Source organism: Anneissia japonica, unplaced genomic scaffold (assembly GCF_011630105.1).
Source record: "Anneissia japonica isolate Jap-2015-1 unplaced genomic scaffold, ASM1163010v1 scaffold288127_len108809_cov212, whole genome shotgun sequence".
NCBI classification, from domain to species: domain Eukaryota; kingdom Metazoa; phylum Echinodermata; class Crinoidea; order Comatulida; family Comatulidae; genus Anneissia; species Anneissia japonica.
The window spans coordinates 79,434-94,750 of record NW_022687216.1 but is presented as its reverse complement, the minus strand read 5'-3'; the positions used below and the strand labels follow the sequence as shown (position 1 = coordinate 94,750).

Genomic DNA, 15,317 nt, shown 5'->3' with positions numbered 1-15,317 from the left:
TCTTGTCATATACAGACTCAGGAATGAAGCATGTTACATGGCATGATTGCAAGATTGCAGGTTCAAATCCATGTTTGCTCCTAAGATGAATAAAATTATTGTAATGATTTGATGGCAGTGAAGTAAAATAGTGAACCGAAGAATCCAGTATTGCCTGAAGAAATTGCCTCACAGTCAATCACAATGAAAGGATAAATAATGCAGCATATACGAGGCTTAGTCTCACCTGTTTTGCTCTTTTTAATCTGTTTTCTTTCTTTGCCAATGTCACTAGAGTTCTTATGAATCATGTTCCAGCGAGCTCAGGACCTCAATGTGCTGGAGAACAGAGCAGTGGCACTGGTTCCTTCTGCTGTCTTCTCTTTGTCACTTGGTTTCTTTTTACATTTTCTTCTTTCAAGGCTTTGTGTCCGTAATATGCGATTTACAAGTACATGGCCATTGTCATTACATGGGCAGTAACAAAAAGCAAGGGAAGAGAAAATTATTTTGAATGTATATTATTGATGTCATGGTTGACATTTTGTTTACAGTAATCATATTATTATCAAATCATTTAACCAGAAACTCATTAATAAACAATCTCATTTTCATCTGAACATAAGATTATACTTTATACTTTAATAGAGTGCAGAGTAAAAAATACAATAAGGATATACATCATCATTGCCATATTGGCTTAACGTTGGCTAATGCAATTTTATGAAGTCTACAACGTGAAGAAGTTTGTCCGATGGAATTGTTTTAAATCTGTGTCTCTAAACGCTCACATAGAGCAGAGAAAAATTTGTTGTACTGAAGCAGAACTGTGTTGAAAGCTTTAGAGATCACACTTTCCTCCATATTAGGCCATTTTTTTCCTATTGGAGGAATTTTCAATCTGTTGAGTTTAGCAATGTGTCTTCAGGCCTTCCTACGGGTCTCTTCACTTTTCTCTCGTACTTCCTAGTTAAAGGAAGTTTAACAGATGAGCTTTCTTGTAACCGCATTAAATCTCCATAATATTTTAATATTCTTTATATATATGATGGTCCATCTATTTTATTACATTAAATCATACGAATTAATATGAATATTCCAGAATATTAAATTTTATTTGACAAAAAAAAAGCCGTTGCATGCCCATATAACATATAATATACTATATTATAGTAATGATTTTTTTTTTTCAGAATCGGAATTTATATAGTGCGTTTTCATTTGAACTTCTGATCTCACAATCAGAAGTCCAACACCCCACACGCTGTGGCACACGCTCCTACATATGTGCCTATATATGGTCATGGTGTGATGCCATCATGACCATATTTATTAGGCTTACCCCATGTTTTGATAGTCTGAATAAGGCTCTTATTTTGATCTTATTTTGATACTGACCATTTAATACTGAGTTATTTTCTAATCATTTTCTTGTCAGTACACATCCAAGAATTCAACAATATTAAAATAAAAGTAATGAAATGTAGCTTGTGATTTTATTATTCATAACACATGATAAGAAAAGCGATGAAAATTGATAAATAATAAAATTATAATCATTATTGTAATAATAGCTATAATTATAATAGAAAAATAATAATCAATAAAAACATGAATCAATAATAAAAATAATATAATAATATTAATATCTACTTAACAGTGTCTACCAACCATTTACATACACAAAAAATAAATAAATATAAATTGTATAAAAGGAAAAAATTAAATTCAAATCAAACAATCCGAGATCATCTTACATTCCCATTTTTCAGGAATTAGCTATGTTGGAAATTAGTTTTCTGAGAAGAGTTTCCTTGGAATTTTTCATTTCTAAGAATAACTATCTTGCAATTCCACCTACGTATTTCTGAGATAGTTAAGATATCTTGGAAAGGAGTCTTTCCGAGATACATTATCTTGGAATTCCGTCTTTTCCATTTAAGCTATCTTGGAAAATCCGTCTTTCCAGATTCATTACCACTGAATTCTGGCTTATCATCAACTTTCTTCCGTGTTCTCAACACTTTGTTGCGGAAATGCAGAATCTCATAATTAAGGTCACTAGCAGCTTCTACATACATGAAGACTATCCAGATTAAGAAATTTATGAGAAACAAATTGAGAAAGATGCGAGATGAAACCATTCTGAAAAATGAGATTACCAAAATGTTAAGCGAAGTACCGTTGTTACATCTAAAATGGATAAACTAATAACAACATTATATTATTATATCAGGATATATTTAATATATTATATGAAAAACTAATATTTTATAAAATCATGGAGGTATGAAACAGGCTTACATGTTTTTCAAAGTATATTATCATATATAATAATAAAAATAATAATAATATGTAGGTTTTACATAGTGCTCTACACAACATAGTATCAGAGTGCTTTTCAACATTATTACCCAGTCATTGGAACGATGCCTATGGGGGAAATTCCATAGTTTGCTGCAGGAAATATATCAGCACATTTTACATTCGAACTTCCTCAGGTACCCACTTATCCTAGATGGAGAGAAGCAAAACAGATAAAGTGCCTGGCTCAAGGACACAAACAAAATGCACAGCGAGTGACTGAAACCCTGACCTCATGGTTGCAAGCTAAACCGATATTACTGTGCCAAACCACTATAAAATTAGGTACTTTCTAAAATAAAAATAATAGAAGTAAAAATATAATACAAAATTTAATGACAAAAAATATGAGGTTCATAGTTCTATAGATCAAGTGAATAATAATGAAATCTACATAATAACGTCGATGATGTTAAAACAAAAAAAAAAGAAAAGAAAAATAGATTTTATACAGGTCTGTGATAATTGAGACAGCTGATAATAGTGAGCATCCCTGGATAGACTACCCTCGATAAGTTATTGATTGAAAAATAGAAACCGAACCAAACTATCTAATAAGACTAATAGACCAGTGAAGTTATTGAGATGCTACTTGGAAAATGTTCTTAGAAACGGATCAAGTAAGTCATTACTTTGCAAGATGCAGGTAAAAAAAAAAATTTACTGTACAGACTTTCTACTACAAAACTTATAGAGCCAATTTTGGGGTAAAGGAAAAATGTGACTAGCTCGAGAAATACCTGCCGTTTGTCGCAATTTCTAATTTCGCACAAGCACCAAAGATGTTTTAAACATTTTCAGGTTTTTGCATATTATAAAAGATGATATACTGTAAAACATTTCTGCAAAAATATTAATACTAAATCTAACTGAAAGTACATTAAAATTTTATTTTTAAAATACAAATCTTAATACTAAACTATTATTTTGGAATCTCTGGAAATATTCATAACTTCACTATACTCAACCAATTTCCATCAAATAAACATTGTACAGTATTAAGGAAAAATCCATGCACAATCTAAACTACCAAAAACTCAATTGTGAATTTTTCAGATAAACAGCTGGTTTTACTAGAGATGGATCCCAAATAATAATAACAAAAAAACAAAAAAAAAACGAATTTACACATTCATAAATTTTTTTTCCAATTTATTATTTTCAATTTGCTTAACCTAATAAAATAAAATTAAGTTAAGTACTTTATCTCAACAATAAATTATACTAACATTGCTTATATACTCATCAACCATCTACTTATCAATCATCTACTTCAACCATCACCAGCATTTATCACCATCATCCATCACTGTAACACATCACAATCCTACATCTCATCATGCAATGAAATTAACCATCATTTATCAACACAACCAGAATTCATCACTTCCAATCATATTTCCAACTATCACAATTACTGTACTATCAACCAACACCATTACCAGTATTCATCACCATCCACCAGCACCATCACCAGCATTCATCATCTTCAATTATCCATCAACCATCACCATTACTATCAGCCAATACCATTACCAGCATTGATCATAATCAACTAGAACCATCACTCATCACTATAAATCAGCACCATCGAACAACACCCATCACTATTACCATAAATCAGCACCATCACCCAACCTCATCAACCACCACCATCACTCTATCCCCATAAACCATCATTACTCATCAACGGCATTCTTTGATTGTCCACCACCACCATAACCAATCACTACCACCATCACCAATCACCACTCTGGAATCTCATATAAATTACTAACATCATTACCAATATAGTATAGTTAAATATGATGGATACCATGCCAGCATAGAGTAGGTACTGTATTAGATATTATGACATTCAGCATTCAAGGAGATTCATATTAGCATTTTTAATATTATTATCAAATTTTCTAAAATTATTTTAAAACCCCATATTTAATAAGGATGATGCATCTAGCGAAGTTGATAATATTTTTCTCTTTAATTTAAAATCAAAACCAGGCCAATTGTAAATATTAATCTGATATACAATCTTAGCCTAAGATTTCATTTTCCATTTCAAAATAAGCTCAAAATTCAAACTACAACCAAGCTAAAATCCATCTTGTGTACCTGAATAATAATAATAAGTAAGCTCATTTATATTCCAAGGCATCTAGAGTATTCGCATACACGGAGGCTATTGATTATCCATTTCCAGGCGGCCTAACTGTTTACACACCCTGTATAACACACTGGCCTTCAACATAAACATGTGGATTCTGTCAGTGCACTCAGCTTATGAAATTCAGGCTCAATGTTTAGAATCGTTTTTTTCTAAACACAACAAATTTGTAGTTCAATCTATGACTTTTCTAAAGGAATATTTAACTATATTATTGTAGGTTATATAGATAATTAGCAATAGTGATATATTGAAAGGTATAGTAGTCATTAATTAATACAGAAATGTAGTAACATAATTACAGTAATTTTATTGATTGTTCAATTTTTTTTTTAAATGGAGATATAAGCAAAATTATAAAGTGTAATTTCCCGCCATCTAGAGGTGCCATAATCACAAATTTTCTTACCTCAGCTCCAACCATGGTGGGGCTGAGGTGGTATAATCCTCAATATAATATTCTCCATCTGCTAAAGTACCCAGTGGCGAATTCAAGGGGACCCAGCCGGCCCACCTCCGCCCCTAAATTATTCAAAAAAAAAAAAAAAAAAGGAGATATAAAGATAATTATATTCAATTAGGTCTGGAAGTGCAATTTCCGGCCATCTAGAGGTGCCATAACCACAAATTTTTATCTCAACAATAAATTTTCAGCTCCAACTATGGTGGGGCTGAGGTAGTATAGATCTTTTATCTATGAAAGTACCCTCCCTGGGCCCTTTTATTTCGAATTCCTGGATCTGCCACTGGAAATTACAACAAATATAAAGTCATATTACAGTAGCTTGATGGCTATAAAATAACTTATAAAATTCACCAAACTTCGTAAAATGTCAGTACCTTCCAGGGGATTCCCCCCCCCTTGGAGCTCTTGGCGGCCCCCTGGCCCACAGCCTAGATGCTCGGTTCGCTCGCATATTGGACCTTATGGAATGGCCCCCCCCCCACTTTCAAAAACGTTCCGCCACCTTTGAGCACATACAGTTAATAATGACATCGACTACTAACAAAACTTGCACTATTTAAACTGCGCAAACAGGCATATTGATTGGTTCAGTGGTGGGCATAAAAAGCGGTTGGAGGGACGAAGTGAATTTTTTATTTAACACTGAGGGCTGCACCCAAACTTTGAGGTTTCCAGTGACCTTCCAAAAACCCCCAAGCACTGCTTTTACACCACTTTATTCTTAGTTTTAATGTTACTTTTTACATTATCCACTTCAAAAACAAAGTGTTGGTGGGCCGGACACAAAGGGTTTTTATTTCACATACGGGCCGAGGGCCGTACTTTGCCCACCTGTGGGTTGGAGCGGATGTGGAAAAAAAATGTCAGAAACTTTTTATTAATACAGTATGCTATTTTTAACGCTAATTTAAACAAATGTCACCAAATACTTTGACTGGATTGGTACGTCACTTTGGTATTTGCTAATAGCACCGGTGGCTTCACTAGAACCAGCCAATGAGCAATCCAGCTATTGTAGTAGAGATCAGTGGTGTGAAACCACTACACCACTGAGCTTGCAAACACTCATTCACATTGCTCATTCGAGGCAGGTCGAATGGCCGAGCGGTTAAGGCAGGGGCCTGCAACCTATACAGCGATAACAGAACGTTCGAACAGCACGAACATCTATGGCTCTAGGTGAAGCAAATTTTCTCAGATAAAGACTACTGTATAAACTGTAGGCCCAGTGTACACAATTGGCTCATGTGCACTATAAAGAACCCAGTACATCTTTCGAGAACAGTCGGAGGTTTTACCTCAGTGCACTGGTCCATCTCACAGCCCTGCCCTCATCCAGTACGAAAATACACTGACAGATGATCTGTACCAGAAGAAGAAAGAAGAAGTATACAACAACTTTCTAAGGAAATTGCGCAACTACTGTATGAAAAGCTTCATGTTTAAGTCCTACAAAACATTAGTAATATTAGAGGGTGATTATAGGAAGTTGAAATATAAGATATAGAGAATGAGACATCATGAAACAGAAGAATGTAATTTAAGTTTTAGCTGCTAGCTTTTCTTTTTTTTATGAGCTCCATGAAGATAGTAAATTATTTATACTGTACCCATCTTTGCACAGATGTTCTTCTTTTACTGTTTAACGAGTGATACCATGGACTCTCGCAAACATTAACTCATAAGATTTAGTGAACATACCACAACTTTGTATACGAGCAATGTAATCTCTGTAGATTATCGCCACTAGTTTTTCATGCAAACATGAACATGATGCCGAAACACAGCGATAGCAATATAACTTTAATGCCTATGCTAAAATGAGGATCCTGCCTTCTGGGAATACATGTGTTAGCGTTTAAATTATTCCTTTCCGAAACTCTCATTGGAAGATAATTCTGTTGATGACACTTTTTGCATTCCTAAAGAGAGTATAACAGCAAATATCTTAAATTATACTGGATTTTGCCTATAAAGGTAACAAATACATCAACATGCTATGACTTGCGTGCTCAAACAAAAACAAAATACATATTTGAATAGTTTTATCTGGTTTGATTACAACTGTAGAACAGATGCTAACTCACATAGTTTGATAAAGTCAAGTTGATAACATCGACGAAAGTTTGGATTAAGTTTACACCAATTGCGCTTAGTGTACCATCGATGAGACAATTGTACTTAAAAAAAACATATTCACGTATGACAACTTCCATGAGGTACCACTCTAAAGTTAGGCCTTCAAAAAAATTTGTTTTGTTAACTGTGTAAAGTTACAGATGGTAGGGAAGTATAAGGTGAGTAAAGAGTTCTAAACGGAAAGCTATGTGTATAGAAAACATCTGGTAAGCCAGAGTATACTTTAGGAACAACAATGATATCCATTATGGTCGTAATGAGATCGAGTAAGCAGTGGCAGCTCCAGTTTATTAAATTTGGGGGCGTGAAGCTCAGCTCTGATAGGGGAGCTGACAATACAGGCAAAACCCAGGGGATAGGGCACTGATGGGTGTCAAGGCTGACATGGCTCCTGCTACCTCGAAAAACTGCAATTCTGGACCGCAAGTCATAGAATGTATTATGTATTATTTTTTGTAATGATTTTTTTGATTTCCTATCCAACCGAGGGGGCCTGCCAAAGAAACGGTTTTGAAAGATGACCAAGGAGCAAGGCTTGTGGACAATTTTCTAAAGACCCAGTGATGTTATAGAGTGTGAACAAGCCTGGGTTTGAGCTATGACCCACTATTACATGTCGCTGATTTGTACCTACTTGTACTTGAAATTTTTCCAACCTTTATAAAGCCTCAGTCTATATTATTTTAATTCACCTCACCTCTGCTTTCATTTCAAATTAACCATTATTCTACATAATACATTCATAATTAAATGTCAACCCAGATATTATCCTGTTAGTTATAGATTTTCTATTAAAAGAACTTAAATTAATGTTCTCAATACACTGATCCTCTACATGTAAAAATCTTTACACAAAAATAATTTCCCCATTTTAAGTGCAAAAATTTTCTCTAGTATGCTTAAGGTTCTGTAATCACAAATTCAATAATGGTAACAAAATGATATACTGTTTTAAAAATATTTGTGCAAAAAATCATAATTGTTATAATTCTACGTGTATGTAGTGCATCACACTAGTACGATAGTCTACCAGCTGTATGGGTGAGTTACCCACTTTACTCGTAGTGTAAGGACTTACGTAAAATTTTAATAAGTGATGATTTTGAATCCCTAATCTTAAAGTTAAGAGTTGCCGGTAACTTCCGAACCAATGGTCTCACTCCTCTCACTCATATCGTCCACAAACCATTAACATCAACTATTTATATAAACTACTCAAACAGTTTTTCTGGTACATACAATAGAAAGTAAATTTTTCTTCCTTGTAGTTTAAAGTCAGGCTCCGGAGGGAAAAAAAAAAATGTTTTCCTCCGGAGTCTGACTTTAATGCGAGGAGGAAGTTAAGTATCGTGTTACAGCCAACACGATCTTTTTTTTTTATAATTCCTTGAAGGTTTTATTTTAGCGGTTACTATCTTTTTTGATTGCATGAAGGATTGAAGGAAGCAAAATATACAGTTTGTGCTTTTGATTGCCTCTCATAAAACATACATTACAGCACGAATGATAACAAGCGGTACTTAGAAAAAGTTGAGGAAATATCATAAACTATAACTCATACTTAATGTGATTGCATTTGTTACATGTGATAAGCTTGTAAATGATGTATAATTTATATGATCATGTATAAATCAACATATATGATAACATAATCACATGTTTTTACACTATTGTAAAAAAAACTTTTATTTTTGGAATACAACACAATACAGCTGAACAAACCCATGTACACAATCACAAAAAAAAAATATCCTTTTTATTCTATTCAAAAAAAATTTCCTTTTGTTTAGATAAAAATAGCATACATAGCATTAGTATGTGATGCATACATTTTCTTACAACATGATAAAGAGCCTATACTACACATGCATTTATAGTCAATGTGTTAGCATAGTGTGCATCCTTACATCTGAGTATTTCTTACGATCATAATAATCTCACTCCTGCTGTATTCAACTGAAACCCACACCTCCCCCTATTGAAGACACATATAAACACATAAATAAAGTATACAGCTACAACACCTATGGAATAACTTGGAAGGACCAAATGTCCAAGATGGTTGAACCGAGTGTCCAACATTGAATAGATAATTTAAAAATTTACATTGTTAAAGCAACCCATGTACAAAAATTGTTACAATTGCTAGGTGTTTTGTATCTTTGCATTTTTTTCATGTTTGATGTTTAGGGTTTGCCACATTTTGTATAGGAACCTGACTTTGCCCTCCTGTATTTGAGCAAATAAATATATTATTACTGAATTCCATAAACATGCCGAAATGCTGAGTGTGGAGACCATGCTCGTCACTGCCCAATTCCGGTGGCTGAACATGTTGTACGAATGGATAAATCCAGATTGCTGAGATCGCTATTTTCTATGGGGAATTATCGGAAGGACATTGGAGAATCGGGGCCCAAAGACTCAAGGATGTGCTAAAGCGACATTTACAGAAACTTTGACAAATTCTCCACCGGACACCTGGGAAACAGCAGCGCTGAATGGCCTAAATTGGAGAGATGTATATGAATGGTGCTGAAATAAGGTGGTAGAAATATCCAGCACACAAAAAACGAAATCAAAATCATCTCCTCAACTAAAAGCCTTGGACTATCATCTTCTGTATTAGGGGCTTCATCAGTAAGCTTGGACATACATTTATTAGTCATTATTGAATTGATTATTATTAATTATGGAGAGTCATAATATACTGTATAATCCCACATCACAGATGTCTACATAACTGTGAATGTGGAACTACATTTTGTATATGTTTAATTTCAACTCTAAATAAATTAGAACAACAGTATCAGTGGTGGATCTAGGAATTTGAATTATATGGGGCCCAGGAAGGCATTTCACAGATAGAGGGTCCGCCTAACTTCAGCCCCATCATGGTTTGGGCTGAGATAAGAAAGTTTATGATTATGGCACCTGTAGATGGCCAGAAATGGCATTCTCAGACTTCACTTTAATATGATTTCACATTTTTCCCCATTTGTTTTAAATTTAAGGGGGCCCAGGCCGATTTGACCCTACCCCCTTGAATCCACCATATACATAATTACTATCGGCTATCAGGCTGCTAAATGAGTTACTCTAATTTTCCTGGATGATGTGTTTTTTTCTTTTCTTCCTGTTGTAATTTAATTTATAATTTTGTAATTGCAATTTTGTAACTTAAGTGAGCACCACATAAAAATTCCAATGTTACATAAGATTATGGCAACAAACAGAAATTGAACTTGAACTACTACATAGGGTTTGCTATGAAGTTATTACAATGTGTCACTTTACGTGCCTATGATCACATGCGCTGGCATGTGCTATATCCCTCACATAAACAGCTCTATGATTGATTGTATTTCTACATTAGGCAAGACTTTTTTTATACCTTGTTTTAAATAATGAGGATTTTGAATAAAAATAAAATTTTATATTTGGCCAATTAGCACATCCGCCACCATGAAAAAATTGGAAAATTTCAGAAAAAATGTTTTTATTCATTTTTATTACGTCCGCACTGCCTTATATAGTATGTATATTTCTTCCTAATTATATAAATCTAAACCATTTAACCATCCCATTACTACACTGTTTACATTCACCAATACAATTTTATTTTTATTTTCTCCTCCATCTGAAAGTTTTTAGCAAAATCAAATAACAGAATTTTTTATTTTTCCACCCTGCTTTGACGAACTTAATAAAAAATGTAGGTTCACAAAGCAAGTCTCGCCTTACATCCACATACAAAGTACTGAAAAATACTTGTGATCTCTTGTTTTTTCATACTAGCACTTTGTCAGTGCATACTGTGATAATGTGTACTGTACTTAAAAATGATTTGCACATGCCTTTCAATGCATTTTATGATAACACGTTTCTGCTTTGTATGAAAATAATCGCATATTTATATAGCAGTTTAATGTACCTGCACATACTATACTTTTTAAAAAGTAATATAATTGCATCTATTACTATACAGAAAAAAACCTGGGTTGATGGAGACATATGCAAGGGGCCATGTTGTAGCTTGGACAATTGATGTCTTCTGAAAGATGGTGCCACTGTGTTTTATAGGGAAAGAAAACTGACAAACAACAATCAATAAAATGCAATAATAATCACCTAGTGTTTAAGGACTATTCTAATTGTTTATTACAGTATTTTATTAATAATAAGTAAATAGTTTAGTCACATACAATGCATTCATGAAAAAAGTGAAAAGTGAAAAAAAAATCACCCCTAAATACAAAACTATGACTATACCAATTTTAACTAATTTTTTGTAGTTTAGTATGTGTTATTACATTTATTATGTTATTTTTCTTCTTGATATTTGAAAGCACATTGTATTATGCTTCGTGTTTACAGATTTCATTCTCACAAATATAATTTATATATATTACATTTTATATCAAACATTTTGATGGGAAAATATACTGTGTGCAACTTTTCACATGCTTTTTAAATGCCTTGATAAGTTATTCCTACAAGTGATGGATGGAGGCTGATTCCATAACAGAGGTAAGACATCAGCTTTGGCCAATAATCACTGTCAAAAAGTAAGCATAAGCTTTAATATAAGCTTACCTGCAAACCACTATTAGGTCTGTCTTGTAGAAGAGGCTCACAAGGATTATCATGCATGTTATATCATACATTAATATCTTCAGCTATTTCAAGGCAACTTGTGTAGAGTGGAGCGAGTAATGAGTAATGATATCCAGAGATGATTTAAGCGATGATATTCTGCGAACCAACATGAAAAACATAATCGGGCAAATGATGTTGCACAGAGCAGAACTTCAATACCAACAGAATTAGCCATCTCAGGTTTATGTGTAGGCCTACAGATGATCACTCCCTCGTGACCATATTAAACAGGGCAAGTGATGATTTTCTACATTATCTCATCTTCCTTTAAAGAATCTAAAAGCAAACCATAATATTTTAATTAATAAATTTATTAATGAACAAAGTTTGCAAATTATCTCAAAGGAATGACATTCAGACTTCAACCTAATACCTTCAATATCCTACGTGGGTGCTGTATCTACTTTAACCAATGATGATCACTGCCAGGGATTCTTGGAAATAAGAATGCATTTTCCAAGGCTGTATATTTTATTATTATGCTATGTTATTACAAAGTATGTTTTTCATTTCTTAATTTAATGTTGCAAAAAAAAAGTTTTATTTATTTACTTTCTATTTTACTTTCTGTGCCTCTGAGTTATATAAGTGATTATTGATTAGACTGGAGAATGCTTACTTGGAAGAGTTAAATTTGTATTAAGATGGTAAAATTTAATTGAATATTCAAGTTCAGATTATTTATCAGACTTGAAGAACCTATAACCATTAAATATCTTATGTGAGTTTTTTTTTTAAGATCGCTTTATTAAGATGGGTTACATGAAGTTTCAAAGAATTGTTGTACTAGGCAAATTTAGTTGTACTAGAACTTCATCTTGCAATCTTGTTTACGATACTAAATATTGTGTTATATAATACTTTACAAATTTAATATCAATTTTGCTGCTACTATTTTTATAACTTGCCAATTATTTAAAATATATAGTTCTATAATTATTAGTTTTGTTTATTTCCATATGTACTGTAGCAAGTAGTGTTAATGGGAGTCCATCACTAGAAGGATGGGTAGCACAAGTCAAAAATAAATGGGAAAAATAAACTCTACTATTGGTCTATAATGTTAACCTCTCAACTGTATTCATTCCACATCATAAAAATTTAACTGAAATTTTAACACCAGGAAACATTGGCTTGGAGCAGTGCCAAATAAACCTCAAAACTGTTGATATTTCTCAGATAAACAATAGATAGTGTAAGTATTGTTGTGGTTGTCGTTTTTTGTGAAAGCAGACAATGCTATCATTTGATTCCATTTCAAGGGGCTTGATTTTATTAAAGCTCATTCATAACACCTTGTTTACAGTAGTATCATAAAGACTTAGTCTGATCCATGCAGATGCGTTAGCGATTAGTTCACAAAAGATTTGGCTTTTTGCTTATTGTGTATTACTTGTGTATCTTGGCAGGCACAAGTTTTGTGGTGAACAGGGCCTGTGCACCGGAAGTGTTTTATTATATCATGATATATACAAGCAAATAAACAAATAGATATTATAATGATAATGTAAAAATAAATGAGCCCTACTAGTTTTCTGAGTGTGCATAAAATTTGAAAGTGTCATAGATTTAAGTTGGTTTTAGTATGATCCGGGAGTAGTATTCCATAATTTAGTAGATCGGTATACAAAAGTTCTTTTACCTAGCATATTATTCCAGGTGTATTCAATAGTGTATTTTTACTTTGATTGCGAGTACAATGTGTGTGCAAACCATAATTAAAAACAAAATTTTTTGATAAATATGATGGAGCATGACCATTTAAACTGATAATATATTATACTGATAATATTAGTGGACTACCATGGTTGTCTGACATATTCTAACATTTGGGCGAGTCGAGTGGTCAAGCGGTAAGGCAGGGGCACTGCCTACTATACAGCCTTAACATCATCACTGGTTCAAGCCGCTCCTCACCCAGGGTCTGGTTGATTGAACCAGGTCTTCTCGGATAAGAACCCAATGCATCATTCGGAAGAGTAGGGGTTTACCCTGATCGTTCATTTCAGCCCATACGAAATTCAGCACAATGACGTTTCAAGTTGTGGATTATTCTCCTTCTTTTACCTTTACCATAGGATCTTTCTATAACTACATGTGACCAACTTGCATCATTAAATCAAAAAAGTAAATCTTTCCAATTTTTCAAACACCTCTTCACGCCCCCTTAAAACACCCAATCATGCCCTCTCAAACACCCACACACACCTGAAACACCCACTCACACCCCATCAAACATAGCCACCCACATAAAATTAAGTGGAAATATTAAATATAATACAATACTAATAATAAGAATCAATAATTTTATACTTCACAGTAAAAGCATACTGTAGCTTTCCAAACATTTAACTCACCTGAAAACAGTTCAATTTTACTAATTAATTAAACAACAATAATATGTAAATATGGAAAAATCAATTAATTAGGAAAATCTCATGTGTATTACTATTAATCTTCTTATCTTGGATGGGATCTCTTTGGAGTGAAACACACTAATGAGGACCGATTAAATTCTGAAGACTTATTTCCAGTGGGGTTCTACTGGTGTTGAAATTTCAAGTACACAGGGAGACAATTCCCTGCTAATTTGTGAAGAGCATGCTGTATTCAAACATGCACATGGCCCATGTTGCATGCAGGATAAGACTATCAGGATATCTCATAGATGGTGGGCTATCGAAACTAGTTTTTTCAGCCCTCTAGCTGAAACATAAGGAGAGTAGCCAAAGGAATTAAACCAGAAACTAAAATTATGTACTAAAAAAATTGTTGCAGATAAAAATTATGTATGCTATGTACTGGTAATGTACAATTCATATCCATTCATTTCGCTGGAGTAAAATATAAATAAACTACCATAATCACTGTTTTTCTCACTTCCTTGGTTAGTACGATCCTCTGACTAATATTCAAGTTAGGTCAAAAGTGGGTTTTTAGTATCTGAGTATACTAATACTTGAGTTTATCTATACTGTATTTATTTAAGCCGTTATTTACGTATATCCTGTTAAAACAACAAACTCCTACAAAACTTATATTTACTAGTCTGTTAATAGCCCATGGGCATGGGCAATAGCCCAAGATGCCCTTTAAAATTTCTATGAAACCCAATTAATTGAGAAAAATATGGTAAATGGTATGGAACTTTGTATAGGATAGCACACACTGAGTTTGCACATATGCTTAATATAAGAATAGCATCATTCAGTCATTCTGTACACATTTTTACGTGCCCTAGGCCATGAAGCCTGGGCAAAATTTAGCAAGTTTACTTTGGAAGAAAAGTTGTTGCTTACGCAGCAGAAATTTCCTGTTCAAGCAACATGATTTGTCTAAATCATGTTTACTCTCTGGGAAAGAGTTGTACATACAGCTGTGCCCTTGCTTACTGATAGCTGGGGTTATATAGGAAAAGATCCAGGATTTGAAGTTTGAAGGAGGAAGTTCAAAATACCCAAAAAAGAAGAGGGACCAGGGGTCCTCCCCTATGAAAACGTTGATTCCTAGATGAAAAAAAAAGGCAATTTTATCTCATTCTTATTA

The 15,317-nt window shown here is 33.5% G+C and overlaps 1 long non-coding RNA gene across 1 annotated transcript; it reads right to left on the bottom strand.

Annotated features, from left to right (window-relative positions):
• Positions 1 to 445: 445 nt before the first annotated feature.
• On the bottom strand, positions 446 to 12,051 carry LOC117118440. The gene is made up of 3 exons (XR_004447038.1): positions 11,709 to 12,051; positions 2,394 to 2,493; positions 446 to 2,124 (listed from the first exon to the last, which is right to left on the bottom strand). It is a non-coding gene; the product is annotated as an uncharacterized LOC117118440 (long non-coding RNA).
• Positions 12,052 to 15,317: the final 3,266 nt, after the last annotated feature.